This window comes from Acanthochromis polyacanthus, chromosome 14 (assembly GCF_021347895.1).
Source record: "Acanthochromis polyacanthus isolate Apoly-LR-REF ecotype Palm Island chromosome 14, KAUST_Apoly_ChrSc, whole genome shotgun sequence".
NCBI classification, from domain to species: domain Eukaryota; kingdom Metazoa; phylum Chordata; class Actinopteri; family Pomacentridae; genus Acanthochromis; species Acanthochromis polyacanthus.
In genome coordinates this window covers 28,842,482-28,862,436 of record NC_067126.1, presented here as the reverse complement: position 1 = coordinate 28,862,436, position 19,955 = coordinate 28,842,482, and positions in this window count along the sequence as shown.

The window sequence follows — 19,955 nt, the reverse complement described above, 5'->3', positions numbered from 1 at the left end:
GCAGAATGAACAATTCACTGCTCAGTATTCAAACAAATGTCTTCCAGCTCTGCCATTGCGGAGTTCAAGATTAGAGTTTGCAGGTAAGGAAAGAAACAAGAAGAGTGAACTTGGTTTTTGTTTTGTTTTTTAGGAAAGATAAAAGGTTGCAGCATATTTGAAATGAGCTGTATGAAGTTCATGGAGCCGTATATATGTATAGAGAAAAAAGTATCGTGGAGTGTTGTTTGCCCTTTTGGAAAAATGCCACTTTCCTAAAGGGCAGTGGAGCCAGATAACATATTTAAAACACTAAAGATTTCTTTATCAACAGAAGCAGTGGTACATACCTCTTCTGTTTGTTTTTTCCAACAAGAAAGGCTGGTGTATTTTGGCTGGGAAGTGATATTGATTACAATTTTAGTCCTATACATACATCACACAAGTTGCAACTGCTTTTGTTTTGACAAAAGACTCTACATGCATTTGTCAAGTAGCTTATTTTGGAAAGAGAAATTATTATTGAACTCTTGAAACATCTGGTTATCATGGTGTAAGAATGGGATTATAGCCGAAATGTTAAGTGACATTGGTCTGGCAGTGCTCAGCAGTGAAGGACCACTTTCAGATATAATGAAAAGCCTTCACAACAGAGATGAAGCCCAACGGCACAACCTGACTGCAAAATTTATCGATCTGCAGGACTGTGTGCTTGTGTGTGGGCAGTTTGTATTTGGCCTGTGTAACAGAAAGATAAAGATAGATAAAGATAATGATGGTGTTTGAAATGGGCTTATGCTACCATGTCATATCCTGGGTGCTTAGGTAATTGAACTGACCTTTCAGAAGATGATTTAGGATGGAAAACACCTGTAGTTATAAATTCCTCCTACAAGTGGTGCACTTTCTCTTTGTTTCCACTGCGTGTAACCGCAAACTGTTTTTGACCTTCTCCATCAACCCGAAGGGCTTTCAAAACACTCCGGTGTAAAGCTCTAAAGATTATGTAGGAACAGTAGTAAATTAGGTTGGGGGATTTGACACATTAAATGCTTATTTTTAGTATACAAGTCCTCTGTTTTACTCAGATGTTGAGCAAAGACGAGAGACCCAAGGCAGTCTTTGTGAAGGAAATTTGAAAACCTTTAATCTGTGGATTTGCTTAAAGAATTTGATAATAAGGTTAAAAACTCCACAGTGAGTGATTCTGCCTCTGTCTCCATCATTACCATAGTCATGGATTAAGGGCTTTCGACTGACAGTGGATCATTTTCATTTTCTTTCACTTTAGTCCTTTCATCACTTCAATCTGTCACGAGTGAGGTGATTTCTTACTTAGCTGGTTTGTTGTAATGGTGATTGACAAATTTAATCTTATTCTGATGTTAAAACTCGGATGGGATTCAACACTTAGCGTTAGAAGCTCTTTTCTTCAGGAGTTAAGCTTAACTTTCCCTTAAAGTCTGTTTGTTGAAATAGAAGGTCACAGAAGTCAAGTGAAATCCATCCATAAAACATTAAAATCACTAAATAATACCTAATATTGTGTAGATCTGTTTGTCTTGCCTAGACAGCTCTGACCCATCGAGGTCTGGACTCCAAAAGACCTCTGAATTTGTTCTGTGGAACCTTAATGGATAAGACTTGTTTTTTCAGTACATCGACCACGCTGAGATTCGGGAAATTGCTTAGAAACTAAGTCAACATCTAGAACTATTCAACAGACAGGTTGTGTGTGATTTTCAACCATGTTAAGGTAGGTGATGTGTGCGAAAGGAACATCCACATAAATGGAAAGTCTAAGGTCTCCCAGCAGAACACTGCCCAGAGCATCACGCTGCCACTGTCAGCTTGCTTTCCTTCCATAGTGTGTCCTGCTGCAATCCCTTCCCCAGGAAAACAATGCATCTGTACTCAGCCATCAACGTGATGTCAGAGGAAATGTGATTCACCAGACCAGTCCACCCTTTTCCGTCGCTCTATGGTCCATTTCCGTGGCTCAAGTATGCATTGTAGGCACCTTTAGTGGTGGACAGGGGTTATCATGGCCACTCTAACCAATCTGTGGCTATGCAGCCTTGTATGTAGCAAACCGCAATGTACTGTGTGTTCTAACATCTTTCAATTATGGCCAGCAACCGGGGTTTCAGCAAACTGTGCTCCTGTGTGGGATTGTGGGATGCATCAGTGAGCCTTAGGCACCCATGACCCTGTTGCGTGTGCACCGATTATCCTTTCTTGAACCATCTTTGGTACCAAACACTGCATACTGAAACAGCCCACAAGATCCGCTGCTTTAGAGATGCTGTGACCCAGTTGTCTAGCCATTACAATTTGGCTTTTGTCCAAGCTGCTCAGATCTCGACGCATTTTGCCTGCCTCCAGCACATCAGCTTCAAGAACTGACTGTTTACTCGCTGTCTAATATATCCCATCTGTCGACAGACGCCATTGTAATGAGATAATCGGTGTTATTGGCTTCACCTGTCAATGTTTTTAATGCTGTATCTTCATTTACAATATTATCTAATAGTTAAGAATAGACACTGATATACTCAAACACTAGGTGGATTTTCTGAAAAAAAATGTTGTCCAGCAGTATTGTAGCATTTTAGAAAGATAAGGACCCTATGAAATATCTCAAAATGTGAAGGGGAACAAATCAATTAATCTTTCTAGCACAGCATTATTAATATTTTTGTTGCGCCCTAAATGTGACAATAGCGTAACGGTATGGAAGGCATAACAGACCTGCCAAATTAATAGTTATTATAAATTGGGAACAGATTGTCAATTTTGCCTGAAGAAAAATTAGATACGAGACCTTTATGACTCCCTGTGTGCACATGTTTACATTAACTATTTGATTATTTTCTTATTATACCTCTGGGATGACAAGAAGTCTCAAGATCGCCCCTACTCTCAAAAAAAGGTCAAGATGACCCTTCACTGAGCAAAAAGAAAAATGCAGCACCCTTTCCCTTTTCTAACCTACCCTCTCTGCTAATAATTTCATACAGTCCCTGAAAACTAAAAACAGCACCAAATGTCTCACTTAGAAATGCAAAGAAGGTATTTTAATTCCACCTTCAGATTCCAGCGGTGTTTTCTTAATTGCAATGTGTGGGCTGGGGTTAGCAGTCTCTGTTTACTGCAATCTCCAAAAGAGCAACTCTGTTTAAATATTTTGGGCCAATAACACTCATTTAATTTGCGGACTGTAATTACATTAATCAGTCAGTGTCTGCATGTGCGCTTGTTTACACACACAGCAGTCACATCTGCATGCATACGTATGTGGGCTGCATTCTGAGCAGCCAGTGAGTCATTGGATTTTGCAGATCAATGGCTGCCGGTCGATGGATGGCTGAGTGCTTTGCAACGACCACCCAGTCCAAGCACTCTACCAATTCTGTCAAGCAGCCAGGAAAGGAGGTCACATACACAAATTTCCACGCTCTCCCCCTTGCATTCCATTTTCAAAACACACTTTCCTCTCACAGCCTCGCTTCACACTGCACCCATAGACACACAGCGCGCGCACACGTACACACTGGATAAGCCTGTGAATTCAGCCCGTGGTGGAGTCCTGGATCAGAGCGGAAGTTGTTTCACTACAATGTGAGGCAGCCTAACGAAGACAACAGAGACAGCCAAGACAAAAAGGAGAAAAGAGGATTTGAGAGAAATGAGAGGCTCGATGAGATAAAAGCTGACGAGAGTGAAGGGAAAAGAGCGGAAAAACTGAGAACAAAAGGGAAGCTAAGATGCCTAATTTTCCTGAGCAGGATTTGGAGCGCTGTCTGCAGAAGCAAGTGAGCTGTGCCTGCAACTGTGAGAGTCCATGTAGTGGTCAGAGGAGTATAACAAAGGTTGTGACTTTGACTGTACTTGTCGGTTCATTGTACTGTCAAAACTGTGGGTGTGCGCATTTCAGCTCAAGTGTGTGTGCCAGTTGTCCTCAGACAGGACAGAATCGTGTCCGTCCAACACTGTACGAGAACAGGAGAGGCGGCTGCGACAACGACGTGAAAATGTCCGTCTACATGAATGAAGACACACATGTTGCATTTGCGGCATGAATATTTCATGAGAGGCCTGGAAAAGAGCGGATCTTCATTTATGGATGAGCGAACTTAACCCAGCTCAAATATTCATATGAAGGAAAGCAAAAAAAAAAAGTGATCTCAAAATATTATTTTTATTTTCCATTGACTTGAATCAGATTGATTGAAAACTAGAAATATGTATTAACGGCATCTCAGTTTTAATATTCATATGACAAGTCAGCATTTGAAAGGCTGCAAATTAAAATGTGATTGTGCTATTGTACGCTTGGATCGGATTAGCAGCACGTTTCAATATAACCTGTCTATATCTGCTTATCTTTTTTTACGCTTCGACTTGAATTGGATTTTCAAATGCTTTAATCATTTCAGACATCATCGGATGTCATCTTGGTAAAAATGCCTCACAGAAGAGATTCTAATTTTCCCAATTCACCCTTTATTTGAAATAGGATCTCTGAGAAAAACAAAATATTAGCAGCAGATTTAACTGTATGCTCATTTTTAACTCACTTCTTTTGCGGATCTAGCCATAAAGACAGAAAACTGTCAGGTTATCCAGGCACATGATTGTCTTCCTGTGTTGCAGAAATGCCCCGAAACCATATGTGTGTAATTTCATAACTGATGGACAAAGTGGGTATTTTAAACGTGGCTCCGAGTCATCAGACTCTGGGAGGAGACGCTGATGCAGAGATGACCTATGAAGTCAGCCATAGAGACAGATGCTACCTGACAGTATAGCATGTGTGAATGATGAGAACAGTGGGGCAGTACTGTATAGCGTGTGTGTGTGTGTGGTGTGTGTGTCTAGCCACGGTGATTCATTTCTATAGGGAGAGAGTGTCTGTGTGTGTGTGTGCGTGCTAGAGATCATAGTGTAGGTGTCTGTGTGTGTTTAAGGCTGTGTTGTTTTTTTTGCCGTCTTCAACAAACAACAGCAAGCGTGCATGTCTGTGTGCACTCGTCCTCTTTGTCTCTGTCCCTCTGTGTGTGTGTGTGTGTGTGTGTGTGTGTGTGTGTGTGTGTGTGTGTGTGTGTGTGTGTGTGTGTGTGTGTGTGTGTGAGACAGCCGCGGGAATGTGTATGTTAGTTCCAGTCCATTGCTTGAGAGTGAGAGCAGAGGTTGTGCTGTGTGTGTACATGTGTATGTTTTTTGTTACAGGAATGGAAGGAGAGCCCTCGATGACGTCCACAAAGATCAAGGTAGATCAAGGTTAATATGTGGGTGTGTGTGTTAGCTGCCGGGGAGGAAAGTTACTCTTGTGTCTACACTGATTAACACAGCAGTTGTTCAAGCATCAAAGGTGAGATTCGGTTTAAAAGTCTCAGTGGGAATATAGAAACTGTTGCTGGGGAGCTAAATTTGCTTTATCTAAACTCAACCTTCAATAATTCGATTCTCACCGTCACGTAATTCGAAAGAATTGTCTCTGGATGTCATCGGAACCTTCATCTTATCTGCAGCCACGCTCTGCTTACACATTTGCCCGTGTGTGACTGTGTGCATGTGTGTGTTTGCATGTGTGAATGACACATAAATCAGAGGTTTCAGCCCAGTGCGCACACCTAAACCTCTAACCCGACTGCTGAGGTGTGTGTGTGTGTGTAATAGAGTCATGGACGTTCCAGTCCATCACCCATGTTAGGGCTCACAGTGAGAATATCAAGAGTGTGTCACAGGCATAACACAATGTAAGGTCATGATACAAGAAGGTAGAGCGCTGCTGCCTGTGTGTGTTTGTGTGTGCTTGTCACCAAAGCAAGATTTAGTTCATCGCTCTTGCTGACGTGTAGAACAAAAGCATCAAAGTAGAGTGCTGCTGGCATTTATGTGTGCCGTCTTACATACGAGTAGCTGTCTTTTCATGCAAATGCTTCACCTGCACGTGTTTCTCTTCTAGACCATTCAGTGTTACATGTGCATCAGAGACAGGCTGGTAATCTATTCCGATTTTACCCATAAAACACTCTCAATCGTCCCATTTGAAGGAACCAGCTGTATTATTTAGTGATGCTTTAATAATAATACTGGACAGTGTAAAAGGAGACTACACTTGGACACATTGATTTAAATATTCAGGTTTCACATCCAGCCCACCTGCAACAGAATAATCAAATATTGAAATTTGCAACTGGCTGATCAAATATTTATACTTTGCTGCAGGGCTGTAAGGTACTCACATTAGTTGAGTGGTCTCCCTGGCTCACCAAGAGATCATAAGTTTATTCCTGGACTAACTAGTGTATTTTCAATAACAAATCCTTAAGTACTTCTTCTTTCCCTTCACAGGGATGGTGAAATGCAACTTCTTCTTTATTAGATTGGGTATATTAGTTTTCTTATTTTATCAAAAGATGTTTTTCAGTAAAGAAAAAAATGGTCATGGTATTGATCATCTGGGTTATTATTTGTACGTCTGCCTTGTAGATTAAACCGAGGTGTGCAGATCCCAGATATTTTTTTTAGTAGCTAGAACACATCTGTCAGAAATAAGAAATGAGAGAAAAGTTGAGGCTCCACAGGTAATGTGTCGCACTTGTGTCCATTTAAAGAGTCCGTAGTGACTTTGTAATGCTTTAATATACAATACTGGTCCAAATCCTATCCTGTCATATCCTCTCCTATCATTCCATCACATTCCATCAAGCATTTCATATTGAATCAAATCATATTGTATCATATCGCTTCACATTGTATCGTGTGGCAACGTACTGTATCGTATCGTATCGTATCGTATCGTATCGTATCGTATCGTATCGTATCGTATCGTATCGTATCGTATCGTATCGTATCGTATCGTATCGTATCGTATCGTATTTTATTATATTGCATTACATCGCATGCATTCTGCTCTGTATTGTAGCACTTCCTATATCCATATCATTGCCGAGATAAAACTGTTACATTTGCTTGAGTTTCATCTTTTCTTCTAAGTCCACATTTGAGAAATCTTTGATAAAAGACAAGGTCATCAGCTTCACTGAATTTTAAGTACTTTTGTTCTAAGGGTTGCAGTCATGTGGTTGGCAGTCATTCGTGCAGTTCTCAACACACGCTGTCTTCTTTCTACTTGAATATTAAGAGTAAAGGGTCAACTGAGACAGTCGGAGCAAAAGAAAAAGGGACATTGTTCGGTTGAATAATCTAAATTCTTACACTGTTTGTTTCCTTTTGTATTGTAGCACACTACTGCACTTAACATTACTTTCTTCCTCTAGTTATTTTTTAATGTGAAATGGACATCTCTTTAATTTATAGATTCACAAGCAAGGACTACAGCATTAATGAGATGCACACAGTTGTCTATTAGGCGACAATCTAAGTGTGATATTGATGAGAAGTAAACAGCTGGGGGAAAGCTTCATTAAGGATCAGTGGCAGCTCCTGGGCTTGCAGATCCCCACCTGAAAGAAAGAAAGAAAGAAAGAGGAGCTGGAGGGAAGGGCACTGCAAATGAAAGCAGACGGGTGTGCATTTATAGACACATGACAGGTAAGGGGAGTGTTGAGGTGTAGTCCTGCTCCTGAAATTCAGTTAAAATTGTACGTCTGTTGGGAAAACTCACGTATTATTCTTATATGTAACCACAAAAGCTGCTGTTCGGCTGTGTGTGTCTTGTCTGTTGCAGGTTACCTAAAAAGCTTTGACAAATAACACTAACAGCAAGCAGCATACATTTTGTTCTTGTAAAAAAGCAAAGCAAAACAAAAAAAAAAACAACAGGAACAAGAATACATTCGGTGGCAAAGGTACTGAACTGTTTTGTAAGTGGAGCAAAAATGACAAATCTTGCAGGTAAATGTTTTCCTCCACGGGCTGCACTTTGAACATTTTTACTCATGCAAGGTGTTAAATGCTGACTCACTTTCACCAACAGCAACAAATATTTTCACTCTGCTGCTGTCCCAAGACTCTCACCTCTGACTATACTTGTACACATTTTTATACATGACAGCTCTTTTAAAGTTAACTCACTGTTCCCTGACATGGCAAGACAGCCAAGAAATGTATGTTTTGCCTGCTGCGACATGCATTAATTATGGCTCCCATGCAAAATGGATTAGATCTGCAACTTCATTGAGTGGGTAAGGAGTTCATGGCTCACATGGCTGTACCCCCTCCATTCAGTCTACTATAAATAGGTAGATTGGATGGAAATTTAAGCAAATTATGGCATTATGCCCCTTATTTTAATTGATCTGATAGGTGGATATTACAGCCCTTATCTGCAGCTGAGGCATGGATGTCATTTAATATCACACGAATGAGGTGGAGCCGTCATTTTTACTCTTGTGCATTATGTGCATGTGTTCAAGTACATTCTGTAGCAGTTTCTAGTTGCAAATAAACTCAAGCATAAACGCACGCATTATTGTTTATAGAATATGCAGCTCGATACAGAGAAGAGCCATTTCCCAGTCCTTAAATCACTGTTGACTGTGTAACTGTCTCCAGTAACATTGTGCTGCATTACAGAGGGCAGGAAGTCTGATGTGTCATTGTTTTGGTTATTCTTCTATTTTTCTGCAGGACATGTTTGACTTTGAGACTACAAAGGGCTGTCTGTTCACTTGTCTCCTGTTGTCTCCTAGTGTTTGCCGTTTTTGAAAGCTTGTATGACAACACTGACTGACCCGTATTTGTTTTCCCCGAGACGGGAACTCTCAGAATCTTATTTCTGGTGTCTGCACAGCCATTTGCCAGAAAAAGATCTATTAGTATGCATTATGAAGGAGGTACCTCGTGAATGCATGGGGTTTTTAACTGTAATAGGACTTGATGGATTCAATGCTGTCATTTTCATTGGGTGCAAACTTGGACTGTGGATACAAAATTATCCCGATTTCCCATTGCTGCCAGAAGTTCATGGGGAGCCTCTTCATATTTTATCACGTTCATGTATTATACAGTAGAATCGACCAGAGCTTACTCTGTGGCCAAAGTCTATCCAAGTCCACCTGAGTGAAAACCATGTGTAAATATGTCACTCCTTCTGATAGGCGATTTTATTTTTTTGGCAGCAGGATTTTGCCACACACAGAGATGTTTAGCTCCACACTTTTAATTTGAGAGCTCTTATCTGTATCTCTTGAAAAAGTACTTCACTTTAGAGGCTGTTATTGACCTTTTTTGCCCTAAAGTGTTGTGCTTATTAGCAAACTCACAAAGAATCTATGGCAAATGGACTCTGTAGGCTTCACATTGGTGCAGCACATAAAGTATCAGCAGGAACTCTTTGCCTATTTTCTTTTATTCTACTTTTTATTCATCATATCCTCTTCTGCATCTTCTTATCTTTCTTTCTGGAGTGGGCACACTTGAGCCTCTGCATTTATGCATGCTGCTTGAGTATTTGCAAGTCGGCGTCGCTCTCTCTCCCTCTCTTCCTCTGTCTCTCTCTCAGTTCATTAGTTCAGTTTAATTCAAAGAAGCTTTATTGGCATGAATGTCGAAGATACATCATTGCCAAAGCTACATTACATATTTAAAAGTCACAGTTTGATTCCCTCATTCATTTCTGGTTGCCTGTTGTCTTCGAACCAGTTCCCCTGTTGTTTCAGACCTGCTACTCTTCCATGCTTTCCCACCGCTGATATTTGCTGCTTTCTGACTCACCAGCACTACCTTTCCCTTATTAGTCCCTCCGTATATATACCAGTGATTCACCCTTCAGTTTTTGCCAGATTGTCTTTAAGCATTTTCTTAAGCATTTTCATTGCATCACAATATTTTCCTCTGCCTGTTTTGCTCATTTTCGCTGTTTTTGTGTTGCACATTTGGCTCTTACTTCTGAGCCATGATAACTAAATGCATTTTTTGTGAGGAAACAAAGCTATAATAACCAGAATAACAATTGACAAAGACATAATTTCAAGATGACACTTATTTCAAACACTAAAACGCCCCTCTCTTCCCTCAAGTACTGACCGCAACTATACTGTTTATTATGGTTCCACTTCAAGGGCTGCGAGGTGACCACAAGCAGGTGACTCATCAATGGCAGTGCCACTTTATGACTTGCTTTGTGTGCTTTTATCTCTCTTCTCTTGCCGTTTTGGACAATGCCAACAGTCTCTACACTGACTGCAGCAGTGGATTAAACTGTATCATTTAAAAACAAATAGAACCCATCCCTGACCTATCTATGTACTGAGATATTAAATTAAACCAAAAATCTCATTTTATTCTCAGTAAAACCAACCATTTCACTTTCACGCATAGCAAATTTTTCCTTCCTCACACTGAGATTGACACAAATGGACGTATTGATACAAACTGACATACATATTTCTATGAACTAATATAGACTGGGAGACCCTCATCTTCTGCGCCCTGCTCGTGACCAAGAGGATTATCCACCACTGGCTTGACATTGACAGTTTCTGCCCTTCTGGTAGAATATAACATGAAACAGCTGTTAACAGTTTATTAATCTTTAAATTAAAGTCAGTTTATGTCCTTCTTCCTGTTTTGTAATAAAATTTCCATTTGAATAATACGTGCATCAAAGGAGGATGACGTCTTTCCAGTTATCAGCCTGTTTGGGGAATATTGCTCACAAATGACGGCACAGACTCACAAATCATAGTTCACTCGGGTCTTTGACTTCATTCATGAAGGAAATAAGGGAAGAGTAAAAACTCAATTTGACTGTCATTTTGATGGAAATCCATTTTGCTCTCGTTGATGCATGTGATGGACCACAGCATTTTGTAGTGAACTGTAGACTCATGTGAAACTCATGTAATCCATGTTTTACCAGAATGTTTCATTATTTACCTCCCAGCTGCTCTTGGTGACTAAAAGAGATGGAATACTTCTAAAAAGTCTCATCCAAGGGATTAGTAATTTGAAATAACAAAAGTAAGTGAGATTCATGCTGTCCTTGCACTGATTATCTTGCAAACTAATGCTGCTAGAAGATCCCCCTTTGTGCATTTGAAATTTTTTCTTTACCACAAGTGTCCTATGACTAAAAATACCTTTTACTTCTCTCTGTTTATAGTAATGAGCTTTTTTCCTCCACAAGCCCGTAGAAGTATAGAACATGAAAGATGCAATGAGCCATTTAACATATCACATGCAGACACATATTGCATATTTTAAATTGGATCTGTTCTCATTTGTTCAGTTACAGTTGTGTATGTGCGTGCGTGCCTGCGTGCGTGCGTGCGTGCGTGCGTGCGCGGTGGAGGGACAGATAGAGCTCCGACAGGAGTGCAGGTTGGCCCTAAAGCAGATGATCATCCATTGGACAAAAAACACCTACCAGCTTTGTTTACTTCAGTGCTAGTAATGCTCAGAGTGTTGTTACAGCTCCAAGGTTGGTCTACACACACTCCCTCTCTCTCTCTCTCTCTCTCTCTCTCTCTCTCTCTCTCACACACACACACACACACACACACACACACACACACACACACACACACACACAAAACGAATTCATTAAACCGAGGTCAACTGCCAGCAACATCAATCACTTTGCTTCCTCTCTCTATAAAAGCTCTGAACACAAACCTGGTGTTTAGCATTGCCACTTTGAAGAGTGTCTCTCCTTTTTATGTGGAGATTTTTTTTTTTTAGCATTCATTTAATCCTTTAATGTGCACGCACACATAAAGAACTTTTATTGTTTCATTCTATGTTGGGTTTTCTTAAAAATAGCATGATGATATTTAAGATGACGGCACGTCCCAATCAGTAAGCCCATTAGTAAGACCTTGGAATGTGTGTGTTATTTATGCATCAATGTGATGCCGTGTGTATGAATTATTAATCTTTTTGATATCCTAGACTTTCAAGAAAAACCATACCGGAGTCTCATCCTCCTGGCTTGAGAAACACTGAACCACAGTGAACGGTCTCATTGATGAAGTCTTTCTCTCAACAAGGATCAAGATTATGAGTGTAATTTTGTTGGAACACTGCTTAAGCAAACCCAGCAGGAGGTGCGTAGCTGCTGCATAAATTCATACTGATTTGACAAATTGGAATTGATGCACTGTTTTCTGCACGGGGAATTTAAACAGGATCTCTTGAACAATCCCAACACGGACCGACAGAGAGATGACAGAGACGGGCAGTTAAAAATGGAGGGTTCCCAGAGCTAAGCAACAGGATTTCACCGGCAGTCCAAAAGGCTTTGCTGCCTACCAATGCCTGTAGGTCTCTCTGCTGAACAGCTGCCGTATCAATTCAGAGGCCAGTGCAGTGGCTATTTGTGGCTCAGTGGTACCTTCAGCAATACATTTTCTGACACAGACAAAGAGGCAGACACATGTACGCATAACACTCTCATAAACACATCCCTCTCACATGCACACACTCCTCTGTTCTTGCTGGATAAAGTGCAGCTCTACTTCATGCACACACGAGATCCACCAATATTTTGAAATAGAGAAGCCTCAGCCTCAGAGCGATGAGAGTCCCTGATTGTATTTGATGTGAGGTGACAGCAGGAAGCCCCCTCAGGCTGCAATACATGGGTATCAATTTCAGGCACTGTGAGTTTACATGGGCAGTACTCGCAACATGCTGAGACAAAAGCGAAATGATTATCATTAAAGTATGAATGCGAGATGAAGAAATAGAATAGATTCCAGGCATGACAGAATTATTCTAAATGCTCGAGGATGGCATTTAGGCTGAGAGCATGTACTTTCTGGGCACAAACTACTTGATATAGTGAGTCTTTGTTTCAGGGAAAAGCCTAATTTGGTGATTGTGTTCCAAAAAAAAGCCATCTCAGAGGGCAATTTCTTCTATTTCCATCCAACCTGCCTCACAATTTCGGACCACCAAGCAAAACACCAATGAAATACTCCAATCAGTTAGTCACTTAATCAATCAGTCAGTCAGTAAACTGAAGACAGAGTCAGAATTCTGAACTCACCACTAATGAAAGCCTGGTTTCACACTTCTGGATCGCTGCTTCACAATTCATTACACGAAGGAAAATGTAAATGATTATTATGGGTAATTGCTGATCTCTGAAAAAAAATCTATTACTCTGCTGATCTCATGTTTATGTATGACAGTTTAGAGTCTTGAAAGGTATTCATGTCTGTTCTCATCCAAACAACTATGAATTTGGGATTTGGTTTTCAGACCTCACTAGTCTGGCCCAGAGGTGTCTTCTTATATATTTCCTTATAGCCTCGGGGTATGTATACTCTGCAGGGCTGTGAGTCAATGAATGCTTAGTTCTCACCTGTGTAATATCCATATCCCTTAAACTGTGATCACAGGAGATTCACAGAAGTGTTAATTTAAGATATTGATAAAACACCCCTCTCTGAAACACCTTATTGTTTTCTCTTTCTGCATTGCTCTCACCTCTCCTAATTGCTTCTCACATTTTCCTCACACCCTCAGCCTCCACTATTAGCTCTCCTCCCCTGCTTCTCTTCTACCCCTCCCCTCTCTACCATCCTCCTGTGTCTTAACTGCCACAATTTTCCTGATTTTCTCCCTCCGTTCTTTCCCGATATCCCAATTTCTTCGCGTTTTATCGTCACGACTCCTTTTCCCTCTTTTAATCCTCATTTCCATCTCACTCACCCCTCCATTACTTGCCTCTTTTCTCCCGTGTCTCCGACTGACATCTTGCAACCTTAACTTGTCAATCTCTGTTCCCCCTGCTCCCACTCTCGCATTGTGAGAAATACCAATAAGGGTTGCCTCTGTGCGCGGGAGTGTGTGCTCCCAAAATGCAATAAGTGTGTCAGCCATTGCTACTATGCTCCTGCAACCTGCGAGAGTGCAACAGCAGCAGTAGCACCACTGAGCGTGACGGTGCTGCACAGAAAACCAGTGACTGCAATGGTTAACGCTGACAACTCATCAAGTACACAAATGTGGGGGTGTGCATGTGATAAAGTGAACTCAATTAAAATCCAGAATACATTACATTTTTGCATCTATTTGCCTGCAAGTGGGAGCATTAACATTATTTTGTTATTATTTTACTGGAAACAACAGTTTTTAACCACCAGTCATTATAATCTTGTTCATTCTAGAAACAATCCAACACAAATGACGCATTAAAGCTGATGAGGCAGAGGCTTCAACCAATCGAAATCAGTGCTTAAGAGACCATAACTCAAAAGCAAAGAGCAAATTAGTGAACCTTTTTTTATAATAACTACAGCCGACTTAATGTTATTTATTGTAATGTGTTTTACCATTCAAACGGTCGCTAGATTTCAAATAACTCAGTAAACAGAGTTTAAATACCTAATGTGACACTTTTAGTGCATCACTGGTTTTATGTGAGACCATTTATAGTCATCCGTTGATATGTAGTCCTGGTGGCTAAATTGCTTTTACGTTTGTGAGCATCTGATTTCTGTTTAAGGTGCTGGAGAGAGTCTGCTTTAGAAACGAAACTGACAATTCGACCACCTCTGTCGATGTGTCTACCTGAAGTTATGATGTTTGGCATTTTCTCCCGTTCTCTTTCAGTCCCGTTGCTGTAGTTTTAAGATGTTTTATAATTCAACACAGTGCAGGGATTTCCGTTCACAGTATTCAGTCCTCCAGTTCACCCATTTCATCATTTGAAACAATATGTCAGACTCTGCTCCAGACTACACACCCATTAATAGTAATAAAATCTTTCCACATGAGGACCAGCCGTACTTTTCTCTTTGCAGCTGCTTTTTTACAGTCTGTCTTAGTCTGTCATGTCTCCGGGAGACTCTGTTTGCGCCTATATGCTCTCAAATCTGTGCAAGCACACATAAAAACAAGCTCACATGAAGTTAATGTGTGTTCCTAGTTTTGTCTTTTATTTGGCCCTTTTTAAAATATCTGTTTGTGTGTCTTTTGTTTTTCCTTGTGACAAAGCACGTTGTGACAAGTGCTTTATAAATAAACGTGATTTGATTTGACTGCCCAGCCATATAATATGATGGAAGGAATAAAAGTACTTCTAAAAGCACAGCTACACCAGTGAACCATGGTCAAGGAGATGGGCATGAGGAGAAAGGCTCTCAGGCTGCATTATGCAGGTTGACTGAAATTTAATTGGGGAGATTCATGACTTAAATGAGATCTTGCGTCAAGACGGTACGCACGAAATGCAGAGCCCTCAGAGGGGTGGGACTTTGTTTTTATTTTAACTGTGTTGTGTGAATAGAATAAAATCTATCTAATATCATCTGTCCTTGTGCGAATTGTGCCAATTTGCATTTTTGTGCACAGACAGCCGTAAGAAAAGGTTTTCTCAGTGACCGTCAGCATTGATGACAGTAATGAGCCGCACATGCAGGCAACAGATTTCAGTTTGCTTTAAAAGAAACAATTTCATGAGATAAGCAACAGGTTTGAGTAACCAAATGATAGGAAATCGCAGTTTGGTAATTGTGAATTCCTGAGCTCAGCCGGTTATTTATTTTTCATTATTTTTCAGATGCAGCACAGCACAACAAGCAGCATTTTCCACTCTCCCCTTTGCACAATTTCAATTACACGTGCTTGTGGGATTACAGCACCAAGATCAAACACAGTCACAGTGCTCGCATCAACAGTATCAGTAGTAGAAAATACCCACGTGGTTACAAAAATCCCAGAATAAGCTGGTTCTGACAATAAAACATTCCGATAAAGCATTTTCTAAATAATAGTTCCAACAGTAGTTCTGCTAAAATAAGGAATTATGAGCATCCTTTATGGTGTTGTCTTGAGTATGGGGATTGCACAGAGCCATGAAAGATTTAAAGATAGGTACTGTGTCAAAGAGACAGAAAAAGTGTTTAAGACATCAATGAATATTTTAAGAGAGTGTGGGAGCAGTGGGAGGGATGCACGAACCGAAAGAGAGTTGGGCTGCTGAGAGACGGAGAGATAATTTAATAGACGGGCAGAGCAAATGTGTTGGAGGAGAGACAGAAAAGCTGGAGGGATGGGAGATGAATGAATGGTGGACTAATCTGGACTAAGCAATGGAGAGAAGAAGCGGCATTAATTTAATAAGATGGATGAATGGGCACATAGAGGTATTGTGCAATGTTATAAAAAAAAAAAATCCCTAAACCTGGACTGCCTTGTGACAAATATAAAATGTGTGTGAACTTTAAAAAAAAAGAGAATGTGTTACAAAGCATATCTAGGCAGTGAGATTTGTAGAAAAGAGGAGGCTGATGAGGTCTGGAAAGGCACACAGAAATATGGAAGCTTGGACGGAAAACAAATAATATCATTACCAACTGTACACACAGACGAGCTCAGTTTCCAGTTACTGATTTCTGTGAGGCAATTGTGAAAATGAAATGCAACCGCCTGTCCCTTGTGCAGATTAAGGGTTAACCATTGCCCTGAGGTCATACTAAAGCAGCATTTGAGCTACACAGAGTGCATATTAAGACCAACCGGAGGGGCCCGAGGGGTGACCATGAGGCCACTTGTAGGGCAAATAGGCTGACCAGAGGGGCTTTCAGGAGCACTCGAGCTGACCTGTAGGGTCACATGTATGCCCTACTGATGTGGCATTAGGGCTTAAAAGTAAAATGGATGGGGGCTGTTAGTGAGAGATTTAATTGGTTCAATTTAAGCACAAATGCAAGCATGAGGAGAAAAAAAAGAGCACAAAATATGCTCCGTCAGTTGCTCTGGTTGCTTCTTGTCTTAAGCTCGATGCCTCAGGTAACATCAAGATGTTGCAATGTGCAAAAATGAAACGTGGAAATATCCCGCAGGTAAATGCTATGATGGCACCATGGAGCTGAAAGGACAGAAATATCCTTTAAATTGGTGGTTGTACTTACATTTTAACTTTAGACACCTGTGGTGTACTTCAGCATACATTTGTAGGTGCAGTTTTATTCTCACAACATGCCTCCTGCTTGAACGACTCTCAGCTCCACCGCTTTGCTGATGATTACGCACTGTATGTGGTAGATTTTCAACATGCTTCATCTGAGTAATTTAGACCTGACAGTGACTGGCAGTAATTTTAAACCAGGAAAAAACTGGGCTAAAGACAGTCAGAGACAAGCTGACCTCCACTTTTCAAGATCCAAGCTACTTACGGCTAAAAGCTCACCTCCAGCTTCTGGTTTTAATGACATAATGACTCAAGCAGGAAATGTCTCTTTAAAAGCTGAAGCACTATGGTACATTTGTGAATCCACATTAGAAATAAGCAGGGTGTTGGAACACTTCTTATACTGCTAATCAGCACAGGCTTTGCTCAGTGACATTTACCTGTGTGGTATTTTTATCTCCCAAAGCAGAAAATGTACATGTTGAACAGAACTGTTTGCTTAGCAGCAGGTTCAAGTACATGCAGTCTCATTTTGCTATGAAAATGAAAATAAATGTAATTTTCACTTCTAATGATTTACAAATTTTAAATTGCGTGCAAAAACATGCTTTAATTCCAGGCTTCTTGCTGGCCTTGAGTTTTTATTACCATTATTTTGCACGCAGCTCTCTCTCTCCCCACCGCTGCCAGTGGGTTGTTCTGTCATTGTGCATTTCGGCTATTCACTGCTCTCTCTGCCTCCTAGGAACAATAAGAATGATAATATGCATTTAGATTCTTAACATGCACCATTCATAATTAGCAATGAATTGAGAAAACACTTATAAAACAGTAGGACATGCGTGTTTTCCAGTACAGCCCTTGTAATATCAGCAAACATTAAATTAAATGGAAAATACAATTTCTGTTATTTTTAAGTTGTTTATCCACTTTTCTGCTAGTTTACCCATCAATGCTGCAGAGCATTTGTGTTACGTTTTATATATCCAGATTAATTTGAGGAAAAAAAGCAGAACAAACGAAGAGAAAAATAGAATGAGTGCAGATGATTGCATCCATACAGGTGTGCTGCATGATACAATTAAGCAATTAAATTAGTCTTATGCTCCGCGATGTGTGTAAACGCTGGTATGCAATAATGTGAGTGGTTGCTAAGAAAGGTGTGAGGAACAAGTTCTGAATGACCGCATCATTAACAAACTGTTAATGGGTGGCAAACTCTGAATCGAGGGCTATGTTGTTGATAAGCAGGTATAGACAAAAAGCTTTTAAGCAGCGTTATTGTAGAACAGAAGATATCATTCAATAGGGACTGTGGTTGAAAGCACACATTCAGTGGCCCTAATGCTTGTGCACTGCTGTGGCAAGTAGGAAAAAACACCAGATAAACTCTTCCTTATGTAACTGAGAATGCTAATGCAGGAATATTATAATAAAGCTGCAGTGCACAAAGCCCTCATCACACAACGAGTCCTTTAAATGAAATGATAAAATATACTGTTGGTCCATGCCCTCCAGAAGACACAGAGGTGACGGACATGTGAAGCGCCGTCATTCGTCTGTACCTTCCAAAATGGTTACAAATCACTACTGAAAAGTAAATCTGTTCAATGATGTGAAAACGGTCCGAGTAAGGCTTGGTTAGGTTTAGGAATGAACCTGAAGTAGGATTTTTGGTGCTTGAACCTGAAAATTGCCTCTGAATCCATTTCAAAACAAACTCAGAGGTTGGTTTTGATCCTTTATCCACATAATAGACGTTTGGCATCATCTTTTATCCGAGCTCAACGTCTGAAGAGCTTTCTCAAATCAGCATGTTTACTTCAGCAGTGTAACATTATTTCCTACTCAAATAAGCTGTTTGTCTGAAATCCTATAAGAGCTTATTTGTCAACTGAGAAAGCATGATTGGAATCCAAATACAGAGGGCCAAAGTGATTGAAATTAAATAGATATACAATGAATTGCAAAATAAAAGCTTACATGACTGATTATAAACAAATCTAGAATATAAAGACAAAACTGACAAACAAATTCATCCTAGTTCAAAAGTCAAGCCCCTGATGAACTGAGGGGGTACAGAGGTAACGCTTTTCAGGTTCTGAGCAGCTGTATTGACCAGGAACTATCCTTTTCAGAAGTATATGTGGCATTCCAAACATTTTACCATGAGAAATGTCTAATCCAAAGATAATCAAAACCACCATAGCAATTTTAATAGTATTGTTATGATCCAACCTCTCGGGCCAGCTGGATGTAACAATAACCATGTTATTGGTTCAGGTAAACGAATTTTTTTGCTCAGTAGAAAATTGCCAAATCAAAGAACATAATAAAACCAATCGAGGGCTGACAGAGTTTATAAAACCATCTAGACACAAACAAAACCACTAAACTTCCTAGCCAAACCAAATTACAATAGCAACACCCGCCACAAACAACAGAAACTAATACAAAGAGTGCACAGGACAAACTAAACAAATCTGGTGCCTCTGAACACACACACATTGAACACACAGTTCACAAATACCCAAGTTACCAAAGGCTTCTTCCGAAGTTGGTGGACTGTTAACTGGAGTCCATTTGACAATTCTATGGAAACACAGCTATTTCCTCTGTGCCAGGGGATAGACAAACAGTTGGTGAATATTCTTCAGTCTTACATCAAGTTTCAATCTTTTCAGGTGTCTCCAATGACTGTGAAAAATGCAGCTCCATCAAGAGTCTGGGCCAAAGGAACAATCCAAGATGTTTAAGAATCAATATTTCAGAATCTTAGTTTAGATATCATTGGGTATCATTTGTTCACAAATAGATATCATACAGTTGCTGTACTTTACCATGAAGAACATCACTCATGAAAGTGCACCAGGAGATTACGTTACTGTAAGATGGATAGTTAGCTAGTGACAACATTAGTGTCAGCTGTTCTCAGGCAGTGACTTGACTGTCAGTCAAATTGAGTCTATGTTCTTCCATCTATCTGGGTTCAGGTTGCAGTAGCAGCAGGCCAAAACTAGGTATTCCAGACGTTCTTCCCCCCAGCTTTCCAGCTCCTCCTGGGAGGTCCCAAGGTGTTTGCACGCTAGATGAGACATGTAATTCCTCCACTGAGCTCTGGGTCTACCCTAGGGTCTCC